This window comes from Mandrillus leucophaeus, unplaced genomic scaffold (assembly GCF_000951045.1).
Source record: "Mandrillus leucophaeus isolate KB7577 unplaced genomic scaffold, Mleu.le_1.0 Scaffold1453, whole genome shotgun sequence".
Taxonomy (NCBI): Eukaryota; Metazoa; Chordata; class Mammalia; order Primates; family Cercopithecidae; genus Mandrillus; species Mandrillus leucophaeus.
The window spans coordinates 41416-65389 of record NW_012101425.1 but is presented as its reverse complement, the minus strand read 5'-3'; the positions used below and the strand labels follow the sequence as shown (position 1 = coordinate 65389).

Genomic DNA, 23974 nt, shown 5'->3' with positions numbered 1-23974 from the left:
TTGTAGAGTTTCTGCTGAGAGATCTGCTGTTAGTCTGATGGGCTTCACTTTGTGTGTAACCCAACCTTTCTCTCTGGCTGCCCTTAACATTTTTTCCTTGATTTCAACTTTGGTGAGTCTGACAATTATGTGTCTTGGAGTTGCTCTTCTCGGGGAGTATCTTTGTGGCATTCTCTGTATTTCCTGAAGTTGATTGTTGGCCTGCCTTACTAGGTTGTGGAAGTTCTCCTGGATGATATCCTGCAGAGTGTTTTCCAATTTGGTTCCATTTTCCTCGTCACTTTCAGGCACACCAATCTGTCGTAGATTCGGTCTTTTCACATAATCCCATATTTCTTGGAGGCTTTGTTCATTTCTTTTTGCTCTTTTTTCTCTACACTTCTCTTCTCGCTTCATTTCATTCATTTGATCTTCAATCACTGATAATCTTTCTTCCAGTTGATCCAGTTGGTTGCTGAAGCTTGTGCGTTTGTCACGTAGGTCTTGTGTCATGGTTTTCATCTCTATCAGTTCTTTTAAGGTCTTCTCTGCATTGATTATTCTAGTTATCCATTCATCCATTCTTTTTTCAAGGTTTTTAGTTTCTTTGCACTGGTTATGTAGTTCCTCTTTTAGCTCTGAGAAGTTTGATCGACTGAAACCTTCTTCTCTCAACTCATCAAAGTCATTCTCCGTCCAGCTTTGTTCCGTTGCTGGCAAGGAGCTCCTTTCCTTTCGAGGTGGAGATGTGCTCTGATTTTTTGAATTTCCAGATTTTCTGTGCTGCTTTTTCCCCATCTTTGTGGTTTTATCTGCCTTTGGTCTTTTATGATGGTGACGTACTGATGGGGTTTGGTTGTGGATGTCCTTTCTGTTTGTTAGTTTTCCTTCTAACAGTCAGGACCCTCAGCTGCAGGTCTGTTGGAGTTTGCTTGAGGTCCACTCCAGACCCTGTTTGCCTGGGTATCAGTAGCAGAGGCTCAGTTGAAAATACAGAAATCACCCATCTTCTGTGTCGCTCACGCTGGGAGCTGGAGGCTGGAGCTGTTCCTATTCAGCCATCTTGGGCGCCACTCCCATTTACATTTAAGGTTAATGTTGTTATGTGTGAATTTGATTTTGTCATTAGGATGCTAACTTGCTATTTTCCCCATTAATTGGTGCAGTTTCTTCATAGTGTCAGTGGCCTTTAGAATTTTATGTTTTTGCAGTAACTGGTACTGGTTGTTCTTCTCCATGTTTAGTGCTTCCTTCAGGAGCTCTTGTAAGGTAGACCTGGTGGTGACAAAGTCTCTCAGCATTTGCTTGTCTATAAAAGATTTTATTTCTCCTTCGTTTTTGAAACTTGATTTGGCTGGATATGAAATTCTGGGTTGAAAATTCTTTTCTTTAAGAAAGTTGAAATTTGGCCTTCACTCTCTTCTGGCTCATAGGGTTTCTGCAGAGAGATCTCCTGTTGGTCTGATGGGCTTCCCTTTGTGGGTAACCTGGCCTTTCTCTCTGGCTGCCCTTAACATTTTTTTCTTCATTTCAACCTTGGTGAACTTGACAATTATGTGTCTTGGGGTTACTCTTCTCGAGGAGTATCTTTGTGGTTTTATCTGTGTTTCCTAAATTTGAATGTTGTCCTGTCTTGCTAGGTTGGAGAACTTCTCTTGAATAATATCCTGATGACTGTTTTGCAACTTAGATCTATTCTTCCCATCACCTTCAGGTTCACCAATCAAATGTAGATTTGGTCTTTTCACATAGTCCCATATTTCTTGGAGGCTTTTTTTGTTCCTTTTCATTGTTTTTTCTCTAATCTTGTCTTATCACTTCATTTCATTAATTTGCTCTTCAGTCTCTACTATCCTTTCTTCCACTTGATCGATATGACTATTGATACCTGTGTATGCTTCATGAACATCTCGTACTGTGTTTTTCAGCTCCATCGGGTCATTTATATTCTTCTCTGAACTGGTTTTTCTAGTTAGCAATTTGTCTAATTATTTTTTTCAATGTTCTTATCTTCCTTGCATTGCATTAGATCATGGTCATTTCATTCAGAGGAGTTTGTTATTACCCACCTTCTGAAGCCTTCTTCTATGAGTTCATCAAACTCATTCTCTATTCAGTTTTGTTCCCTTGCTGCTGAGGAGTTGTGACTTTGGAGGAGAAGTGGAGTTCTGGTTTTGGGAATTTTCAGTCATTTTGCACTGGTTTTTCTTCATCTTCATGGGTTTATCTACCCTTGATCTTGGATGTTGGTGACCTTCAGATTGGGACTCTGAGTGGATGTGCTATTCCTTTCTGTTTGTTAGTTTTCCTTCTAATAGGCCCCTCTGCTGCAGGTCTGTTGGAGTTTGCTGGAGGTCCAGTCTAGACCCTGTTTGCCTGGGTAACACCAGCGGAAACTGCAGAACAACAAAGATCCTTGCCTGTTGTTTCCTCTAGAACCTTTGTCTCAGAGGGCCACATGCCAGATGCCAGCCAGAACTCTCTTGTATGAAGTTCTCTCAGTCCCTACTGAGAGACTTGTCTCCAGTGGGGAAACAGAGGGGTCAGGGTCCCACTTGAGGAGGCAGTCTGACCCTTAGCAGAGCTTGAACGCTGTGCTGGGAGATCTGCTGCTCTCTTCAGAGCCATCAGTCAGTGACATTTCAGCCTGCTGAAGCTGCATCCACAACCACCCCTTCCACCAGGTGCTCTGTCCCAAAGAGATGGAGGTTTTATCTATAAGTCCCTGACTGGGGCTGCTGCCTTTTTTTCAGAGATGCCCTGCCCAGAGAGGAGGAATCTAGAGAGGCAGTTTGGCCACAGCTGCCTTGCTGAGCTGTGGTGGGCTCCACCTATTTCAAAATTCCTGGTGGCTTTGTTTACATTGTGAGGGTAAAACCACCTACTCAAGCCTCAGCAATGGCAGACACCCCTCCCCCACCAAGCTTGAGTGTCCCAGGTCAAACTTAGACTGCTGTGCTGGCAGCAAGTATTTCAAGCCAGTTGATCTTAGCTTGCTGGGCTCCATGGGGGTGGGACCTGCCAAGCCAGACCACTTGGCTTTCTGGCTTCAGCCCCCTTTCTGGAGGAGTGAACAATTATGTCTCACTGCATTTCAGGCGCCATTGGGGTATGAAAAAAAATACAAGCAAACAACAACAACATAAAAACTCTTGCCAGTAGCTCAATGTCTGCCCAAATGGCCACCCAGTTTTGTGCTTGAACCCAGGGCCCTGGTGGCATAGGCTCTGGAGGGAATCTCCTGGTCTGTGGGTTGTGAAGATCGTGGGAAAAGTGCAGTATCTGGGCTGGAGTGCACTGTTCCTCAGGCACAGTCCCTCATGGCTTCTGTTGGATTGGGGGAGAGAATTTCCCTACCTCTCCCGCTTCCTGGGTAAGATGATGCCACATGCTGCTTCAGTTTGCCCTCTGTGGGCTTCACTCACTGTCCAACCAGTCCCATTGAAATAAAATGGGTACCTCAGTTGAAAATGCAGAAATCACCCACCTTCTGCATCGTTCTCACTGGGAGCTGCAGACCAGAGCTGTTCCTATTCAGCCATCTTGCCAGCAATCCTCGAGGAGTATATTAGTGATGTTCTCTATTTCCTGAATTCAAATTTTGGCCTCTATTGCTAGGTTGGGGAAGTTCTTCTGGATAATATCCTGAAAAGTGTTTTCCAACTTGGTTCCATTTTCAGCATCGCTTTCAGGTACACCAATCAAATGTAGGTTTAGTCTTTTCACATAGTTCCATATTTCTTGGAGATTTTGTTTGTTCCTTTTCATTATTTTTTCTCTAATCTTGTCTTCATGCCTAACTTCAGTAAGTTGATGTTCAATCTCTGATACATTTTCTTCTGCCTGATCAATTTGGCTATTGATACTTGTGTATACTTCACAAAGTTCTTTTGCTGTGTTTTTTAGCTCCATCAGGTCATTTATGTTCCTCTCTAAACTGTTTATTTTAGTTACTAGTTCCTGTAACCTTTATCAAGCTTCTTAGCTTCCTTGTGTTGGGTTAGAACATGTTTCTTTAGCTCAAAGGAGTTTGTTATTACCCACCTTCTGAAGCCTACTCCTGTGAATTCATCAATCTCATTCTTTGTCAAGTATTTTGCCCTTGGTGGAGAGGAGTTGCTATCATTTGGAGGAGAAGAGGCATGGTTTTCAGAATTTTCAGTGTTTTTGTCCTGGTTTTTCCTCATCTTCGTGGATTTATCTACCTTTGATCTTTGAGGCTAATGAACTTTGGATGGGGTTTTTCTGTGGGGGTCCTTTATGTTCCTGTTGATGTTTTTGCTTTCTGTTTGTTAAGTTTTCTTCTAACAGTCAGGCCCCTCTTCTGTAGATCTGCTGTAGTTTGCTGGAGGTTCACTCCAGACCCTGTCCACCTGGGTATTACCAGTGGAGGCCGTAGAATGGCAAACACTGCTGCCTGCTCCTTCCTCTGGAAGCTTCATCCCAGAGGGGCACCAGCCTGATGCCAGCCAGAGCTTGCCTATATGAGGTGTCTCTTGACCCCTGTCTGGAGGTGTCTGTAGTCAGGAGGCATAAGAGTAAGGAACCCACTTGAGGAGGTAGTCTGTCCCTTAGCAGAGCCTGTGCACTGTCCTGGAAGAATCCTTCTTGTCAGAATCAGCTGCTCTCTTCAGATCCAGCAGGCAGGAATGAATAAATCCACTGAACTGCACCCATAGTCACCCCTTTACCCAGGTGCTCTGTCCCAGGGAGATGAGAGTTTATCTGTAAGCTCCTGACTGGGGCTGTTACCTTTCCTTCAGAGATGCCTTCCCCATCAGGAGGAATCTAGAGATGCAGACTGGCCACAGTCACTTTGCTGCACTCTGATGAATTTGCCCATTCCACACCTCCCAGCCTCCTTAGTACTGTCAGGGGAAAACCACCTACTCAATCCTCAGTAATGGCAGATGCACCTTCCCCCACCAAATTTGATCTTCCCAGGTCGACTTCAGACTGCTATGCTGGCAGTGAAAATTTCAAGCCAGTGTTTCTTAGCTTGCTGGACTCCATGGTAGTGGGACCTGCTGAGTGAGACCACTTGACTCCATGGCTTCAGTCCCCTTTCCAGGGGAGTGAACGGTTCCATCTTGCTGGAGTTCCAGCTGCCACTGGGGTACCAAAAAGTACTCCTGCAGCTATCTTGGCGTCTGCCCAAACAGCTGCCCAGTTTTGTGCTTGAAACCCAGGACCCTGGTGGTGTAGGTACATGAGGGAATCTCCTGATCTGCAGATTGCAAAAACTATTGGAAAAGCATATTAACCCAGCTGGGTAGCACAGTTCCTCATGGCTTTCCTTGCCTGGGGGGAGGGTGGTCTCCCAGCTTCTTGCACTTTTGGGGTGAAGCTACAGCCTACCCTGCTTCTGCTCACCCACTGTGGGTTGGAACCGTTGCCTAACCAGTCCCAGTGAGATGAACTTGGTACCTCAGCTGGAAATGCAGAAATCACCCACCTTCTGTGTTGGTCTTACTGGGAACTGCAGAGCAGAGCTGTTCCTATTTGGTCATCTTGGCCCCTCATCTCTACTTTCTTTTTGCCTGTAGGATTTCTGATAAGAATTCTGCTGTAATTCTCATGTTCTGTAGGTAATGTCATTTCTTGTCTGTCTGCCTTCATAATTTTCCTTTGTTTGAATTTCACTAGTTTGAATTTGAAATGTTTTGGTGGATTTTTTGCTTGTTTGCTTGACATTTGCCCTGCTTATTCTCTGTGCTTTTTGAATCTGTGATTTTGTGTCTGACACAGTTTTTATTTTGTCATTATTTTTTCAAATGTTTTTTCTGTCATGTTTTCTTTTTTTTGGGGGGGGATTACAATTACACATATTACACCCATTCAATATTATCCAACAGCTTTTGGATGTAGTGTTCTGTTTCTTACAGTCTAGTTTTTCCATGTCTGTGTCAGTTTTTGTCATTTCTGTTTCCCTGTTCTCAAGTTACCTGATTATTTCCGTTAACTGTTTCAAGTCTCCTGGTATCCAGCAAAGTCTTCTTTATTTTTGTTACTGTATTTTTGCCTTCTTGCATTTTCAGTTGATTCTTTATTATATTTTTGATCTCCCTGTTAGAATTACCTATCTGATTTTGCATGTCCTCTATCCTTTTCATTACAGTCTTTAGTATATTAATTATGACTATTTTATGTATAATAAATTTTATTCAGCAAATTTACTAAATCTCTTATTAATGATAGTAATATATATGTAGATTTATTAGATTTTTCCTGCTTAATTTTTCTGTCTTTATTGAAGTATACTTGAGTATGTGAAGTATACATCACATACTTATTTTTTGTGCTATGAATACTTAAGATCAACTCTTTTAGCAAATTCCAAATCTATAATAAAGTATTTTATAGTTATTATATAGTATTGTAGTCACCATGTTGTACATTATATCCCTAGAACTTATTTATCCCACATGACTAAACTTTGGTACCCTTTTACTTACAGCTCTTGACTTTTTTTTTTTTTTTTTTACATTGCATTTCCTGGCAAACAATGTTCTAATCTCTACTTATATGAGTTCAGCTTGTTTGTTTATTTATATATTTTTTAAATTTCAGAGATGGGGAGTGCAGTGGCATGATCATAACTCACTGCACCCTTTAACTCCTGACTCAAGCAATCCTCCTGCCTCACCCTCCCAAGTAGCTCAGACTGCAGGTATGTGCCACCATGCCCAGCTATTTTTTTTTTAATGGAGACTAGGTCTTGCTATGTTGTCTAGGCTGATGTCCTACTTTTATCCTCAAGCAATCCTTCTATCTCAGCCTCCCAACACTCTGGCATAACAGGTATGAGTCACCACACCTAGCCAACTCAAGTTTTTAAAAATCCACATATAAGGGAGATCATGCAATATTTGTCTTTCAGTGTCTGGCTTATTTCACTTCACCTAATATCCTCCTAGTTTATCTACATTGTCACAAATGACAGAATTTTCTTCTTTTTAAGGCTAGATAATATTCTGTGTGTGTGTGTGTTTGTATGTGTGTATACTTTAGAAATCCATTTATTTGACAAACACTTAGGTTGTCTCTATATTTTGGCTATTGTGAATAATGTTGCAATGGACCTGGGGGATGCTGATATCACTTCAAGATACTGATTTTATTTCCCTTGTATATATATCCAGAAATGGAATTGATGGATAGTATGGTAGTTCTCTTTTTAAGTTTTTGAGGAATCTCTATATTGTTTTCCATAACGACGGTACCAATTTATACTCCTGTAAACAGTATACTAGGGTTCCTTTTTCCCCACATCTTCACCAACACTTTTATTTATTTATTTATTTATTTATTTATTTATTTTCTGAGGTGAAGTTTCACTCTGTCACCCAGGCTGGAGTGCAGTGGTGTTAACTCAGCTCACTGCAACCTCTGCCTCTTGGGTTCTAGTGATTCTCCTGCCTCAGCCTCCAAGTAGCTGGGATTACAGGCTTGTACCACCACGTCTAGCTAATTTTTGTATTTTTAGTAGAGATGAGGTTTCACCGTGTTGGCCAGGCTGGTAGGAACAGGCCATTTTCACTTCTTTTGTGATTCTTCAGTTACTTCAGGCCATCTGGATATATACATGCAGGTCACAGGGGATATGATGGCTTAGCTTGGGCTCAGAGGCCTGACATTCCTGTCTTCTTATATTAATGAGAAAAATAAAATGAAATAGTGGTAAAGTGTTGGGGCGGCAAACATTTTTGAGGGTGGTATGGAGAGATAATGGGCCATGTTTCTCAGGGCTGCTTTGAGCAGGATTAGGGGTTGCATGGGAACCTAGAGTGGGAGAGATTAAGCTGAAGGAAGATTTCGTGGTAAGGGATGACATTGTGGCGTTGTTAGAAGAAACATTTGTCATATAGAATTGTTGGTGATGGCCTGGATATGGTTTTGTATGAATTGGAAAACTAAACGGAATAGGAGAAGGAGAAAAACAGGTATTAAAGGACTAAGAATTGGGAGGACCCAGGACATCCAATTAGAGAGTGCCTAAGGAGGTTCAGCATAGCCCTGCCAGCAAAGATTATTTATTTACTTTAAGAGTTGAGAGTGGCAGTTTGGGGATAGCACCAGGAGATATCAGCTGTGATGGCTTGGAGAAACAGTGTAAACCAGCAGTGTAAACAAGAGCAGGGCATTTATGAGTAGCTGAGAATGGTGAATAGGAGTATGACTAGACAGAAGATAGTAGGGATGACAAGTTTTTGGGGCACAGTCCAAGTTGGTCTGGTGTCTGGAATGAGACTGGGGCCTAATAAAAAGGAGCGTCCATACAGGAGCTCAAATGGGCTGTACCCTGTAGCATTCCAAGGACAGGCCTGAATTCTGAGAAGGGAAAGTGGTAAAAGTATTGTCCAGTCCTTTTTAAGTTGGTAACTGAGCTTGGTGAGGTGTGTTTTAAAAAGACCATTAGTTCACTGGATACCAAGAGCCTGAGAAACTGCTTGGGTGATTTGACTAAAAAAGGCTGGTCTGTTATCAGACTGTATACAGGTGGGAAGGCCAAACCAAGGAATTATGTCTAACAGAAGGGAAGAAATAACTGCAGTGGCCTTCTCAGACCCTGTGGGAAAGGCCTCTACACATCCAGTGAAAGTGTAGAGGTATTTTAGTTTCCTGACTCAGGCATGTGAGAAAGTCAATTTGCCAGTCCTGAGAGGGGGCAAATAGCCAAGCTTGATGTGTAGGGAAGGGAGGGGGCCTAAGAAATTCCTGAGGAGTAGTAGAATGGCAGATGGAACACTGAGAAGTTATTTCCTTGAGGATGGATTTCCATGATGGAAAGGAAGTGAGAGGTTCTAAGAGGCAGGCTAGTGGCTTGTAACCTGCATGGAAGAGGTTATGAAATGAAAACAGAATAGAATGGGCCTGTGAGGCTTGAAGTAAATATTTTCCTTGGTCCAAGAACCATTTGCCTTGTGTGGGAAGAGATTGAAAGGTGGAAGTCTCACTGGGGGAGTGGGTGGGCGTGGCCAGATGAGGAGGAGAAAAACTGAGGGATAGAAGCTGGAATTCTAGCTGCTTTTTTTTTTTTTTTTTTTTTTTTTTTTTTTTTTTTTGAGACGGAGCCTCGCTCTGTCGCCCGGGCTGGAGTGCAGTGGCCGGATCTCAGCTCACTGCAAGCTCCACCTCCCGGGTTTCTGCCATTCTCCTGCCTCAGCCTCCCGAGTAGCTGGGACTGCAGGCGCCCGCCACCTCGCCCAGCTAGTTTTTTGTGTTATTTTTGGTAGAGACGGGGTTTCATCATGTTAGTCAGGATGGTCTCGATCTCCTGACCTTGTGATCTGCCCATCTCGGCCTCCCAAAGTGCTGGGATTACAGGCTTGAGCCACCGCGCCCGGCTCTAGCTGCTTTTTTAGCTACCTTATCAGCATAAGCATTCTCCTGAGTGATGGGATCTGATGCCTTTTGATGGACTTTGCAGTGAATGACTCCAGCTTCCTTTGGAAGTAAAGGGGCTTTGAGAAGCATTTTTATTAAAGAGGCATTAATGATGGAGGACCCTTGTGTAGTGAGGACACCTCTTTCAGCCCATATAACAGCATGGTGGTGCAGGATATGGAAGGCATATTTAGAGTCAATATAAATACTGACGTGTAGTCCCTTTGCAAGAGTGAGTGCTTGAGTTAAGGCAATGAGTTTGACTTGTTGAGAGGTAGTGGAGGGGGGCAGAGTGGTAGCCTCAATGATAGGTGTGGAAGATACTGTAGCCTAGCCTGCCTTTGCTGGTGAGTGGCAATTAGGCCTGGTGGAATTGTCATCAATAAACCAAGTGTGTTCAGGGTGAGGAAAAGGAAAGAAGGAAATATGGGGAAATTGAGTGAATGTCAGGTGGATCAGAGAGATACAGTCATGGGGGTCAGGTGTGGTATCAGGAATAATGTGGGAGGCCAAATTGAAGTCTGGGCCAGGAACAATGGTAATTGTGGGAGACTCAATAAAGAGTGAGTATAGCTGAAGGAGCCAGGGAGCAGAAAGTATATGCATAAGGTGGGAGGAAGAAAATAGATTTTGGAAGTTATGAGAACTATACAGAGTGACTTGAACATAGTTTGTGATTTTGAGGGCCTCTAAAGTATTAAGGCAGTGGCAGCTGCTGCATGCAGACATGAGGGCTAGGCTAACACAGTAAGGTCAAGTTGTTTGGACAGAAGGGCTATACAGGGAATGGTCCCAGCTCTTGTGTAAGAATTCTGACTGCATTAACCATGCCAGGAAGGAAAGGAGTTGTTTTGTAGAAGGGATTGGGGTTTGGGAGATTAGTTGGACATGATCAGCAGGGAGAGCATGTGTGTTTTTTATGAAGAATTATGTTGAGATAGGTAAAGGATGAGGAAGAAATTTGGGCTGGACTGAAGTAATGGGAGCTGTCTGTGAAACCTTGAGGCAGTACAGCTCAGGTAATTTGCTGAGCCTGATGAGTGTCAGGGTCAGTCTAACTGAAAGCAAAGAGAGGCTGGGATGAATGGTACAAAGGAATAGCAAAGAAAGCATGTTTGAGATCCAGAACAGAATAACAGATTGTGGAGGGAGGTATTGAAGATAGGAGAGTATATGGGTTTGGCATTATGGGGTGGATAGGCAAAACAATTTGGTTGATAAAACACAGATCCTGAACTAACTTGTAAGACTTGTCTGGTTTTAGGACAGGTAAAATGAGGGAATTGTAAGGAGAGTTTATAGGCTTTAAAAGGCCATGCTGTAACAGGAGAGTGATAACAGGCTTTAATCCTTTTAAAGCATGCTTTGGGTGGGTTACTGGCATTGAGTGGGGTAAGGGTGATTAGGTTTTAATGGGACAGTAATGGGCATGTGATTTGTTGCCAGGAAGGGAGTAGAGGTGTACCATATTTGTGGGTTAAGGTGGAGAGATACAAGGGGAGGATGCGAAGGAGGCTCTGAACTGGGAAAAAGGGCAGCAATGAGGTGTGGCTGTAGCCTAGGAATAGTCAGGGAAGCAGATAATTTAGTTAAAATGTTTTGGCCTAATAAGGAAACTGGGCAGGTGGGGATAACTAAAAAGGAGTGCATAAAAGAATATGGTCCAAGTTGGCACCAGAATTGGGGAGTTTTAAGAGGTTTAGAAACCTGGCCGTCAATATCTACAACAGTTATGGAGGAAAGGGAAACAGGCCCTTGAAAAGAAGATAATGTGGAGTGGGTAGGCTCCGTATTGATTAAGAAGGGGACGGACTTACCCTCCACTGTGAGAGTTACCCGAAGCTCGGTGTCTGCAATGGTCTAAGTGGCTTCCGAGGTGATCAGGAAGCATCAGTCTTCAGCTGCTAAACCGAGAAGATCTGGGAAGGAGTCAGTCAGAGAGCCTTGGGCCAGAGTTCCAGGGGCTCTGGGAGTGGCTGCCAGGTGAGTTGAACAGTCCAATTTTCAGTGGGATCCCACACAGATGGGACATGGCTTAGGAGGAATCCCAGGCTGTGGGCATTCCGTGGCCCAGTGGCCAGATTTCCAGCATTTGTAGCAAGCTCCTGGGGGAGGAGGTCCTGGAGGAACCCCTGGCAGCTGCGGTTCAGGCGTTTGGAGTTCTTGTGTGCTGGAGATGTGGCTGGGGTTTGTCTCACAGTGGAGGCAAGGAATTGCAACTCAGAAAAACATTGCTACTTGGCTGCCTCTATTATTGTACACCTTGAAGGCGAGGTTAATTAAGTCCTGTTGTGGGGTTTGAGGGCTGGAATTTAATTTTTGGAGCTTTATTCTAATGTCAGGAGCTGACTGGGTGATAAAATGCATATTTAAATGAGATGGCCTTCTGACCCTTCAGGGTCTAGGGCTGTAAAGAGTCTAAGGGTTGCTGCCAAATGGGCCATGAACTGGGCTGGGTTTTTCATATTTGATGAAAAAGAGCCTAAATGCTAACTGATTTGGGAGAGGTCAGATAAAGAAAAAGGAGCATTAACCTTGACTATGCCTTTAACTCCAGCCACCTTTTAAAGAGGAAATTTCTGGGCAAGTGGGGGACGGCTAGTCACGGAATGAAACTGTAAGCTGGACCAGGTGTGAGGAGGGGAGGTGATAAAACGATTATAGGGTGGAGGAGCGGAGGCTGAGGCTGAGGAAGAATTGGGACCTAGCTCAGCCTGGCGAGGAGCAGCCTGGGGAGGAGGGGAGAGGTCAGATGGGTCCATAAAAAAGGAAGATTGGAAAGATTCAGCGATGCTTGGGGTTGGGACTGAGGGGACAGGCGGGAGGGAAAGAAGGAAGATTTGGGATGAGTTACATTGGGAACAGAGACTAGGCAGGGACCGATGTGTAAAAGAATGCCTGGACGTCAGGCACCTCAGACCGTTTGCCCATTTTATGACAAGAATTATTTAGGTCTTGTGGGATGGAGAAATCAAAAGTGCCATTTTCTGGCCATGTAGAGCCATTATTGAGTTTGTATTGTAGTTAAGCAGCATTGCAGAAGAAAATAAGGCATTTAGGTTTTAGGTCAGGTGTGAGTGGAAGAGGTTTTAAGTTCTTGAGGACACAGGCTAAGGGAGAAGGAGGAATGGAGGGTGGAATGTTGCCTATAATGAAGGAGGCAAGTCCAGATAAAAGAGAGGGTAGAGACACGGAGAGAAGGGGTGGGGGTGCTTGCCCCCCTGGAAAGTGGAGAGAAAAGAGGGTAGAGACACAGAGAGAAGGAGTGGGGTGTTCTTGTTCCCCAGGAAAGTGGAAAATGGGTAGAGACACAGAGAGAAGGGGTGGTGGGGTGCTTGCCCCCCAGAAAAGCAGTGCTTGCCACTAAGGGTGAAGGACCAAGCTAGGCATTCCCGCGTGGTCGGACACCTCTGAAACGTGGGTGAATAATCAAGCAGACATCCCCGCATGATTAAACACAAAGGGAAGACTGTCTTCTTGAGTCCATGACTGGCGCTGGAGTTTTGGGTTCATGGATTAAACTCGTCTCCTGTCTCTACCAGAAAAGGAAAGGAACTGAAATTAAGAGAAGGGAGAGATTGAAGTGTGGTGCCAAGATTGAAAAGAAAAAGCGGTTGAGGGATAGTGAGAGAGGTTGGAGAAGAGAGTGAAAACAGATTGCTTACCCGATTTAAAATTGGTAAGATGTTCCTTGAGCTGGTTGGTCTGAGGACCTGAGGTCATAGGTGGATCTTTATCATGGAGCAAAGAGCAGGAGGACAGGGGATTGATCTCCCAAGGGAGGTCCCCCGACCTGAGTCACGGCACCAAATTTCACTCGCATCCATGTGAAGAGACCATCAAACAGGCTCTGTGTGAGCAACAAGGCTGTTTATTTCACCTGGGTGCAGGCGGGCTGAATCCGAAAAGAGAGTCAGCCAAGGGAGATAGGTAGGGATGGGGCCATTTTATAAGATTTGGGTAGGTAAAGGATAATTACAGTCAAAGGGGGTTGTTCTCTGGTGGGCAGGTGTGGGGGTCACAAGGTGCTCAGTGGGGGAGGTTTTGAGCCAGGATGAGCCAGGAGAAGGAATTTCACAAGGTAATGTCATCAGTTAAGGTAGGAACAAGCCATTTTCACTTCTTCTGTTATTCTTCAATTACTTTAGGCCATCTGGATATATACGTGCAGGTTATGGGGGATATGATGGCTTAGCTTGGGCTCAGAGGCCTGACAATAATCCCTTCTCAGTTGTCCCCCAAAGTCTTAACTTGTTTCAGCCCCAACACAAAAGTTCTCAAGTCCAAATTCCAAAGCCTCATCTCAGACTCAAGTCGAGTTCCTTCCATCTATGAACCTGTAGAATCAAAATCAAGTTATTTACTCCCAAGATATAATGGTGGTACTGGCATTGAGCAAACGTCCCCATTCCAAAAGAGAGAGAGAATTCAGTCAAAAGAAAGGGCTAATAGGCCCTACACAAGTCTTAAACCCAAGAGGATATTCATTGAATCTTAAAGCTCCAAAATAATCTCATTTGACTCGACGTCCTGCATCCAGTGCACACTGGTGTGAGGAGTGGACTTCCAAAGCCATGGGTAGCTCTGCTTCTGTGGAATTGCTGAATGCAGCTGACATGGCTGCCCTAATGGGTTGGAGTCCCAGTGCTTATGACTTTCTCAGGCTGAGGGTGCAAGCTGCGCTTACCTCTGTTGTTGTTGGGTCTAGAGGATGTCAGCCCCCTCTCACAGCTCCATTAGGTAGGCAGTGACCTGGTGGTGAGTCTGTGTGGGAACTGCAATGCCACATTTCCCCTCAGCACTGCCCTAGTAGAGGCACTCTGTTGCAGCTCCATTTCTGTGGCAAGTTTCTGCCTGGGCATCCATTCTTTCTCATACAACCTTTGAAATGTTAGGTGGAAGTTGCCGAGGCTCCTTTACTCTTGCATTCTTTGTGCCCACAGGCTTAACACCACATGGAAGCTGCTGATTTACAGCTTGTGCCCTCTGAAGCAGTGTCCTGGACCCCTTTGAGTCAAGGTTGGAGCCAGAGCAGCCAGGATATGAAGAGCAGTTTCCTGAGGCTGAGTAGGATAGCAGAACCCAGGACTTGGTCCCCGAAACCATTATTTCCTGGTAGACCTCTGGGCTGTCCCAAAGACTTCTGAAATGCCTCCTAGTCTTTTTTTTTTTTTTTTTTTAAACTCATTGTCTTGGATATTAGCACTTGGCTCCTTTTTAGTAATGCTAATCTCTCTAGCAAGTGATTGCTCTAAAGCCTGCTTGGATTCTTTCTTTACCGCAGGGCTAATATGCACATTTTCTGAACTTATGCTCTGCTTTCCTTTTAAATATAAGCACTAACTTCAAGTCATTCATTTGCTCCTATATCTGATAACATGTTGTTATAAGCAACCAGGCTACATCTTGAATGCTTTCCTGCTTAGAAATTTCTTGTACCAGGGGCAACAGCTGCAGCGGCACCCCAGCCCCGTAGGATCCCTGGCGCCAGGCCACCCAGCTGTCAGCAGCATGCAGGGTAAATGCAAAGCACTGAAGTTGAATTTTGCAAATCCACCTTTCATATCTACAGCAAAGTTTACTCTGAATCCCAATCCTACAGGAATTCAAAACCCACACGTAGAGAGACCGAGATCACACAGCTTTGAGTTATCAGGAAAACTGAAGGTCTCTGCTGAACAACATTGGGATTTCACTGCAGAGGACTTGAAAAATCTTGGAGAAATTGGATGAGGAGCTTATGGTTCTGTCAACAAAATGGTCCACAAACCAAGTGGACAAATAATGGCAGTTAAAAAATTTGGTCGCCGGGCGCGGTGGCTCACGCCTGTAATCCCAGCACTTTGGGAGGCCGAGGCGGGCGGATCACAAGGTCAGGAGATCGAGACCACAGTGAAACCCCGTCTCTATTAAAAATACAAAAAATTAGCTGGGCACGGTGGCGGGTGCCTGTAGTCCCAGCTACTCAGAAGGCTGAGGCAGGAGAATGGCGTGAACCCGAGAAGCGGAGCTTGCAGCGAGCCGAGATCGTGCCACTGCACTCCAGCCTGGGCGACAGAGCGAGACTCCGTCTCAAAAAAAAAAAAAAAAAAAAAAAAAAAAAAAAAAAAAAAAAAAAAAAAAAAAAATTTGGTCAACAGTGGATGAAAAAGAACAAAAACAACTTCTTATGGATTTGGATGAAGTAATTCGGAGTAGTGATTGCCCTTATATTGTTCAGTTTTATGGTGCACTCTTCAGAGAGGGTGACTGTTTGATTTGTATGGAATTCATGTCTACCTCATTTGATAAGTTTTACAAATATGTATATAGTGTATTAGACGATGTTATTACGGAAGAAATTTTAGGCAAAATTACTTTAGCAACTGTGAAAGCACTAAACCACTTAAAAGAGAACTTGAAAATTATTCACAGGGATATCAAACCTTCCAATATTCTTCTGGACAGAAGTGAAAATATTAGACTCTGTGACCAGCATCAGTGGACAGGTTGTGGACTCTATTGCCAAGACAAAAGATGCTAGCTGTAGGCCATACATGGCACCTGAAAGAATAGACCCAAGTGCATCGCGACAAGCATATGATGTCGCTGTGATGTCTGGAGTTTGGAGATCACATTGTATGAGTTGGCCACGGGCCGATTTCCTTATCCAAAGTGGAATAGTGTATTTGATCAACTAACACAAGTCATGAAAGGAGATCCTCCGCAGCTGAGTAATTCTGAGGAAAGGGAATTCTCCCCAGTTTTATCAAGTTTGTCAACTTGTGCCTTACGAAGGATGAATCCAAAAGGTCAAAGTATAAAGAGCTTCTGAAACATCTTTTTATTTTGATGTATGAAGAACGTACTGTTGAGGTCGCATGCTATGTTTGTTAAATCCTGGATCAAATGTCAGCTACTCCCAGCTTTCCCTTGTATGTTGATTGATATCGCTGCTACATTAGACTCTAGAAAAAAGGGCTGAGAGGAAGCAAAAGGTAAAGAATTTTCATCCCATATCACAGTGTTTTTATTGCTCGCCCAGACACCATGTGCAATAACATTGGTGTTCATTTCCATCATGTCTGTATATTCCTGTCACCTAGAACATGCAGCCTTGTAATACCTGACTGATCACACAGTGTTAGTGCTGGTCAGAGAGACCTCATCCTGCTCTTTTGTGATGAACATATTCATGAAATGTAGAAGTCAGTACTGTCAAGTTGTTGACTGTGATTAGATCACATCTTAAATTCATTTCTAGACTCCAAACCTGGAGATGCAGCTACTGGAATGGTGTTTTATCAGACTTCGAAATCCTGGAAAGACACAGTGATGGATGTACTATATCTGAACATAGAGACTCATGCTTGAGTGAGAAGAGCTTGCACAGCCAATGAGACACATTGCCTTCTGGAGCTGGGAGACAAAGGAGGAATTTACTTTCTTCACCAAGTGCAATAGCTTTACTTATGTGATATTTCGTTGCTTTACAGTTACAGTTGATGTTTGGGGATCAATGTGCTCAGCCAAATTTCCTGTTTGAAATATCATGTTAAATTAGAATGAATTTATTTTTTCCAAAAACCATGTTGCATTCAAAGAGGTGAACACTGAAATATTGAGACAGGACAGGATGTGTTATTTTCTCCTTTACCAGTCCTACTTTGCATTGGGAAGACTCAGGAGTCTGCCACTTGTCAAAGAAGGTGCTGATCCTAAGAATTTTTCATTCTCAGAATTCAGTGTGCTGCCAACTTGATATTCCGCCTGCCACAAACCACCAGGACTGAAAGAAGAAAACAGTACAGAAGGCAAAGTTTACAGATATTTTTAATTCTACTATTTTATCTGGAACAACTTGTAGATAAGTTTGTCCTAAAGCTGATACTTTAGCCATCATAACTCACTAACAGGGAGAAGTAGCTAGTAGCAGTGTGCCTTGATTGATTAGATAAAGATTTCTAGTAGGCAGCAAAAGATCAAATCTCAGTTGTTTCCTTCTTGCCATCACTGGTCCAGGTCTTCAGTTTCCGAATCTCTTTGCCTTCCCCTGTGGTCTATTGTCACTATGTGACTTTTGCTTAATCCAATATTTTGCCTTTTTTATATCAAAAAACCTTTATAATTACCAGGGATGTTCCTTACCAAGGATTTTTAGCCCCAAATCTCTCATATGCGCTAGTGTTTAAAAGACTAAGAATAGTGGGGCCCAGTCAATGTGGTAGGTGATAAAGAGGCATCTTTTCTAGAGACACATTGGACCAGATGAGGATCTGAAATGGCAGCCTTTACATTCATCACCTGCTAGAACCTCTTGTAGTACACCACCATTTCTTGGCATTGGAATTCTACTGGAAAAAATACAAAAAGCAAAACAAAACCCTCAGCACTGTTACAAGAGGCCATTTAAGTATCGTGTGCTTCTTAACTTATCCATTAGCCAGGTTCTCATTAGGTTTTGCTCGGGCCTCCCTGGCACTGAACCTTAAGGCTTTGTATGACAGTGAAGCAGCACTGTGAATGGTTCAAACACACTGGAATATAAAGCAGCCATGGTCTGAGATACAGGTGATGCCATTACGGAACCAAATCATGGCAGGTATTGCTGTGTCTCCTCTCAGAGTGACAGTCATAAATACTATCAGACAATAAAGGGAGAATGGTGCTGTTTAAAATCATATCCCTGTAAATTGCAGAATTCAAAAGTGATTATCTCTTTGGTCTACTTGCCTTATTTCCCTATCTTCTCCCCGACGGCATCCTAAACTTTAGACTTCCCACTGTTCTGAAAGGAGACATTGCTTTATGTCTCCCTTTGACCACAGGAAGCTGTCATCCTCCATTTCTCCCGGGGACTCAAGAGGAATCTGTTTCTCTGCTGTCAACTTCCCATCTGTCTCAGCATAGAGTCACTTTGCCATTATGCAAATGGAGAAAAAAGCAATTCTGACTATCCAGGAGCGAATCTGACTGTTCTATTATGTGGATGACCACATAAAAAGGCAATTTTCATGTATTAATCATAGATTATTATATACTATAAACTTAAGGGCAAGGAGTTTATTACAATGTATCTTTATTAAAACAAAAGGGTGTATAGTGTTCACAAACTGTGAAAATAGTGTAAGAACTGTACATTGTGAGCTCTGGTTATTTTTCTCTTGTACCAGAGAAAAATGTATAAAAATTATCAAAAAGCTAATGTGCAGGGATATTGCCTTATTTGTCTGTAAAAAATGGAGCTCAGTAACATAACTGCTTCTTGGAGCTTTGGAATATTTTATCCTGTATTCTTATTTGAATTCCTCCTCTATTTAAGATATATCTATGGAATCGAAGTGTTTGTGTAATAATTCTGTCCTTTTGCCTGCTGGTCAGTTGTAATAAATCTAGGATGTGATGATGAGAAAGGAAGGAAGGAAGGAAGGAAGGAAGGAAGGAAGGAAGGAAGGAAGGAAGAAAAGAAAAGAAAAGAAAAGAAAAAAGAAAAGAAAAGAAAAGAAAAGAAAAGAAAGAAATTTCTTGCACCAGGTACCCTAGGTTGACAATCTTAAGTTCAAAATTCCACAGTTCCCTGGGGCATGAACACAATGCATCTGATTTCTTTGCTATCATGTAACAAGAGTTACTTTTATTCTAGTTTCCAACAACTTTCTCATTTCCATCTGATACCTCTTTAGCCTGTACTTTACTGTTCATATCTCTAAGAGCATTATGGTCACAACCATTTAACCAGTCTCTAAGAAATTCCAAACTTTACTTCATTTTCCTGTCTTCTTCTGAACCCTCCAAACTCTTCCAACCTCTGTCCATTACCCAGTTCCAAAGTCGCTTCCACATTTTCAGGCATCTTTATAGTAAAACCCTACTCCTTATAACAATTTTTTGTGTTAATGTGTTTGTTTTGCTCTAAAGGAATTCCTGAGACTGGGTAATTTATAAAGAAAAGATATTTAATTGGCTCATGGTTGCACAGAGCTGTACAGGAAGTATGGTGCCAGCATCCCTTTGGCTTTGGGTGAGGCCTCAGGGAACCTTTACTTATGGTGGGAGGTAAAGTAGAAGCAGCATGTCACATAGTGAGAGTGGGAGCAAGAGAGAGATGTAGGAGGTGCCACACACTTTTAAACAGTCCTATCTCATATGAACTCACAGCAAGAACGCACTCATTTTTGTGAGAACAGCACCCACACATTCATAAGGAATCTGCCCCCGTGACCCTAACACCTCCCATCAGGCCACACTTCTAACATTGGAGATTACATTTCAACATGAGAAATTTGGGAGACAAATATCCAAACCATCTCACATTTAAAAAAATAGACAGAATTGTGTGATAAATCACAGTGTATTCATTATCAAGTTCAAGAATCACTCAGCAAAAACAACATAATCAATATTTACTTTTTATCCGTACACCCATTCACTTTTCTTTTTCTTATATTTATTTTGAAGAAAATTCTACACATCACATTTCATTTGTAAGTATTCAATACATTAAAAAATAAAGCTCCCAATGGTATTATTTTAACAAAATCACAATACCACAATCATACCCAACATACTAATTACATTCTCAACATCCAGTGTTCAAATTTCCAATTAGCTCATAAATGATAGAAATAATTTTTTCCATTTTATTGGACTTCAGATACAAATAAAGATCACCACTAAAGTTCCTTGATATGTTTTTGGTGTTTTTATTTAAACTGCAATATTTCTTATTAAATAAATGATAAATATTTGTTGGTAGTTCATTTATTCATTTTTTCTCTTTACATATGGTAAACATACTTCTTCGTGTATAATTCTATGAGTGTTGAAAAATGCAAACAGGTGTAATCACAACCACAATCAAAATATGAAATATTTCCATCATCCACCAAAAGTTCATTGTGCTGTATCCTTATAGTCCAACCTTTCCTGAACCCTCATTTACTGGCATCCACTTAAAATTTTTCCTTTTCCATAATGGCATTTCTATCATTTGAATGTTTGTGTCCCCACCAAATTCTATGTTGAAACATAATCTCCAGTGCAACAGTATTAAGAAATGATGTCTGTAGGAAGTGATTAGGCCATGATGGCTCTGCTTTCGTGGGTTGGATTAGTGCCTTATGAAAAGGCTGTGGGCAACTAAGTAGACCTTTTATTCCCCTTCTGCTATGTGAGTACACGACATTCATCCCCTCTGGGGGATTCAACAACAAGATGTCATCTGGACGTAGAGAGTAGCCTTCACCAGGCATTGAATCTGCTGATGCCTTGATCTTGGACATCCAGCCTCAAGATTTGTAAGAAGTACATTTCTATTATTAATAAATTACTCAGTCTGTGGTATTTTATTATTGCAGCCTGAACTGACTGAGCCAGAAATGGGTACTAATGACCCATGTATTTCTGTAACAAACACTGAATATGTGGAAGTGGCTTTAGAACTGGTTAATGGATAGAGGCTGGAGGAATTTAAAGGTAATGCTAGAAAAAGCCCAGATTGCTGTGAATGGAGGATTAAGGCTGATTCTGTTGAAGGCTCAAAATAAGATAGCTGTAGACAGAGCTTGAATCTTCTTAGAGATTATCTAAGTGGTTGTGATAAGAATGTTGGCAGAAATATGGAAAGTAAAGGTCTTAAAGACAGAAAATAGGAATATCTTATTGGAAAATATTGAAAATTTTACTGGAAAAAGACCACCTTTATGACAAAGTGGCAAAGAACTTGTCTGAATTATTTCCATATCTTAGCACTTTGTGGAAAGCAGAATTTAAGAGTGATAAACTAGGATATTTGGTGGAAGAAATCTCCAAGCAAATTGTTTCAGGTGTGGCATGGCTTCTTTTGACTACTTATAGTAGAATGTGAGAAAAGAGAAATTAAAAATGAAATTGGCTGAGCAAGATGTCTTATGCTTGTAATCCCAGTGTTTTTTGAGGCCAAGCCAGGAGGAACACTTGAGGCCAGAAGTTCAAGACCAGCCTGGACACCATGGTGAGACCACATCACTACAATTTTTTTAAAATTAGCCAGTCATGGTGGTATGTGCCTATAGTCCTAGCCATGCATGAGGATTAGGCAGAAGGATCATTTTAGTCTAAGAGTTCAAAGCTGCAGCAAGCTATAATCATGCCACTGAATTCCACCCTGGGTGACAGAGTAAGACCCTGTCTTAATAAATGAATGAATAAGGCCAGGCAAGGTGGCTCATGCCTGTAATCCCGGCAGTCTGGGAGGCCAAGGTGGGTGGATCGCCTGAGGTCAGGAGTTTAAAACCAGCCTGGCCAATATGGTGAAACCCTGTCTCTACTAAATATACAAAAATTAACTGGGTGTGGTGGCATGCGCCTGTAGTCCCAGCTACTCAGGGAAGCTGAGGCAGGAGAATCGCTTGAACCAGCGAGATGGAGGTTTCAGTGAGCCGAGATCGCGCCACTGCACTCCAGCCTAGACGACAGAGCGAGACTTTATCTCAAAACAAACAAATAAACAAAATAAATGAATGAATAGATAAATAAAAATAAATGTATAATCAAAGGGGAAATAGAACGTAAAGATTTTATAAAATTTTCAGGCTAACCATTTAAAGAATAAAATGCATATTCAGGAGAGAAAACTAAGGGTGTGGCCAAGCAAATATTTGACAAGGAGGTTAGTGTGGACATAAGGAAGTCAGATGCTATTTATCAAGTATGAAAGAATGACACTGACAACATTTTAGAGATCTTCAAGGCTACCGGGCCCATCACAGGCCCAGAGTGCCAAGGCCTTGAGGATATAATAGGTTCAAAGAAAGGACCCAAATGACTTGTGGAACCATGGGGCTCATTGCCCAGGGCCATCTCAAGTTTCTGCTCCTTGCATTTGGGCACAGCACTCCTTGGCTACACCAAATATAGTTCAAGAGGGCTCAGGTATGGCTCTGGCCACCCCTTCAAAAGGTACAAGTAGTAAATCTTGGCAATGTCTATGTAGCATCATCTTTGCAGGCATGCAGTGTGCAAGAGCTGTGGAGGCATGGCTATCTTCACCTAGATTTCAAGGGATTCTTAGGAGAAAACCTCAGGGCCCAGGCAGAGAAGTGCCACAGGGGTGAGGCCACCCCAGAGAGCCTCCATTAGGTCAATGCCTTGTCTACCATGTGGGTGGGACCATTGCAGAGAGTCTCCGTTTAGAGGAATGCCCAGAAGAGGTGTGGAATTAAGGTTAATGAAGAGATCCCCGACTAGGGCAATTCCAAGCAGAGCTGTGAGGGTAAGGCTGCCTCCAAGACCCCAGAAATAAAGAGCCTCCAGCATGAAACATCAACCTAGGAGAGCTGCAAGTAGCTGACTTAAAACCTGAGAGCTGCTTTGTGGGTTATCCACAGCAAAGTCATGGGGTCAGGGTTGTCTGGGGCCTTAGAGGCCCAAACCCTACCCCAGCGTATCTGAAATGCAGGATATAGGGTCAGAAAAGGTTATTCTCAAGCCCCAGGATTTAATGTTATGTGCCTTGTTGTGTTTTGAACTTACTTGGGACATTTTTCTTCTTGCCTATTTCTCCCTTTTGGAATGGGAATGTCTATCCTATGCTGATCCCACCATTGTATTTCAGAACACACAACTTGTTTGATTTCACAGCTGGAGGGGTAATTTTCCTCAGGACGAATGATACCTTGAATCTCACCCATATTTGATCTAGATGAGACTCTCGACTTAGACTTTAAAGATGATACTGGAAAGAATTAAGATGTTTTGGGCTATTAAGATACAATGAATGTATTTTACATGTGAGAGGGACATGAATTTGGGGTGGGCCAGGAGCAGAATGCTATAGTTTGGATGTTTGTATCCTCTCCAAAATTAATGTTGATTCTTGATCCCCAGTGTAACAGTATTAAGAGGTGAGGCCTTAGGAGGTTATTTGGCCATAAGGACTCTGCTCTCATGATTATAATTAGTGCCATATAAAAGCACTGAAAGGAACTAGCTAAGTCTTTTTATTCCCCTTCTGTTCCTTTTGTCATAGGAGGACACAGTGTTATTCCCCTCTGAAGAATGCAGCATAGTACCATCTTGCAAGCAGAGATCAAGCTCTCACCAGAGACTAAACCTGCCAGCACCTTCATTTGAACTTCTAGCCTTTAGAATTATGAGAAATAATTTTAAGTTCTATATAAATTACCTGGTTTCAGATATTTTGTTATAACAGCAGGAATAAACTAAGACAGGCATATAATATGCCATCAAATAGTATGTAGCTTTTTGAGTCTTACCTTTTTCTTCTGATACTCATCATGTTGCATGTATCAATTCATGTTTATTACTGAGTAGCATTACACATTGTATAAATGTTCCATAGTTTGTTTATTCATTCAACAGCTGATAGACATTCCTTTGCTTCCAGTTTTTGGCAATTAGGAATACAGCTGCTATAAACAATTTTATACAGTTTTTCTTTTTTGTACTTACATAGTTTTTAGTTCTCCGGCAATAATCTAAGAGTGCAACTGCTATATTATATTGTAAGTGGATGTTTAATCTTCTATGAAACTAAAACTGTTTTTCCAAGGTTGTTATACCATTTTGTATAACCAACAATCATGCCAGTTATGCCACATTCTCAAGAGCACCACGTGTTGTCAGTTCT

At 42.4% G+C, this 23974-nt stretch overlaps 1 pseudogene; it reads left to right on the top strand.

Annotated features, from left to right (window-relative positions):
• The window catches only part of LOC105535387, a 31534-nt pseudogene extending 15241 nt beyond the window's left edge, over positions 1-16293 (top strand).
• Positions 16294-23974: the final 7681 nt, after the last annotated feature.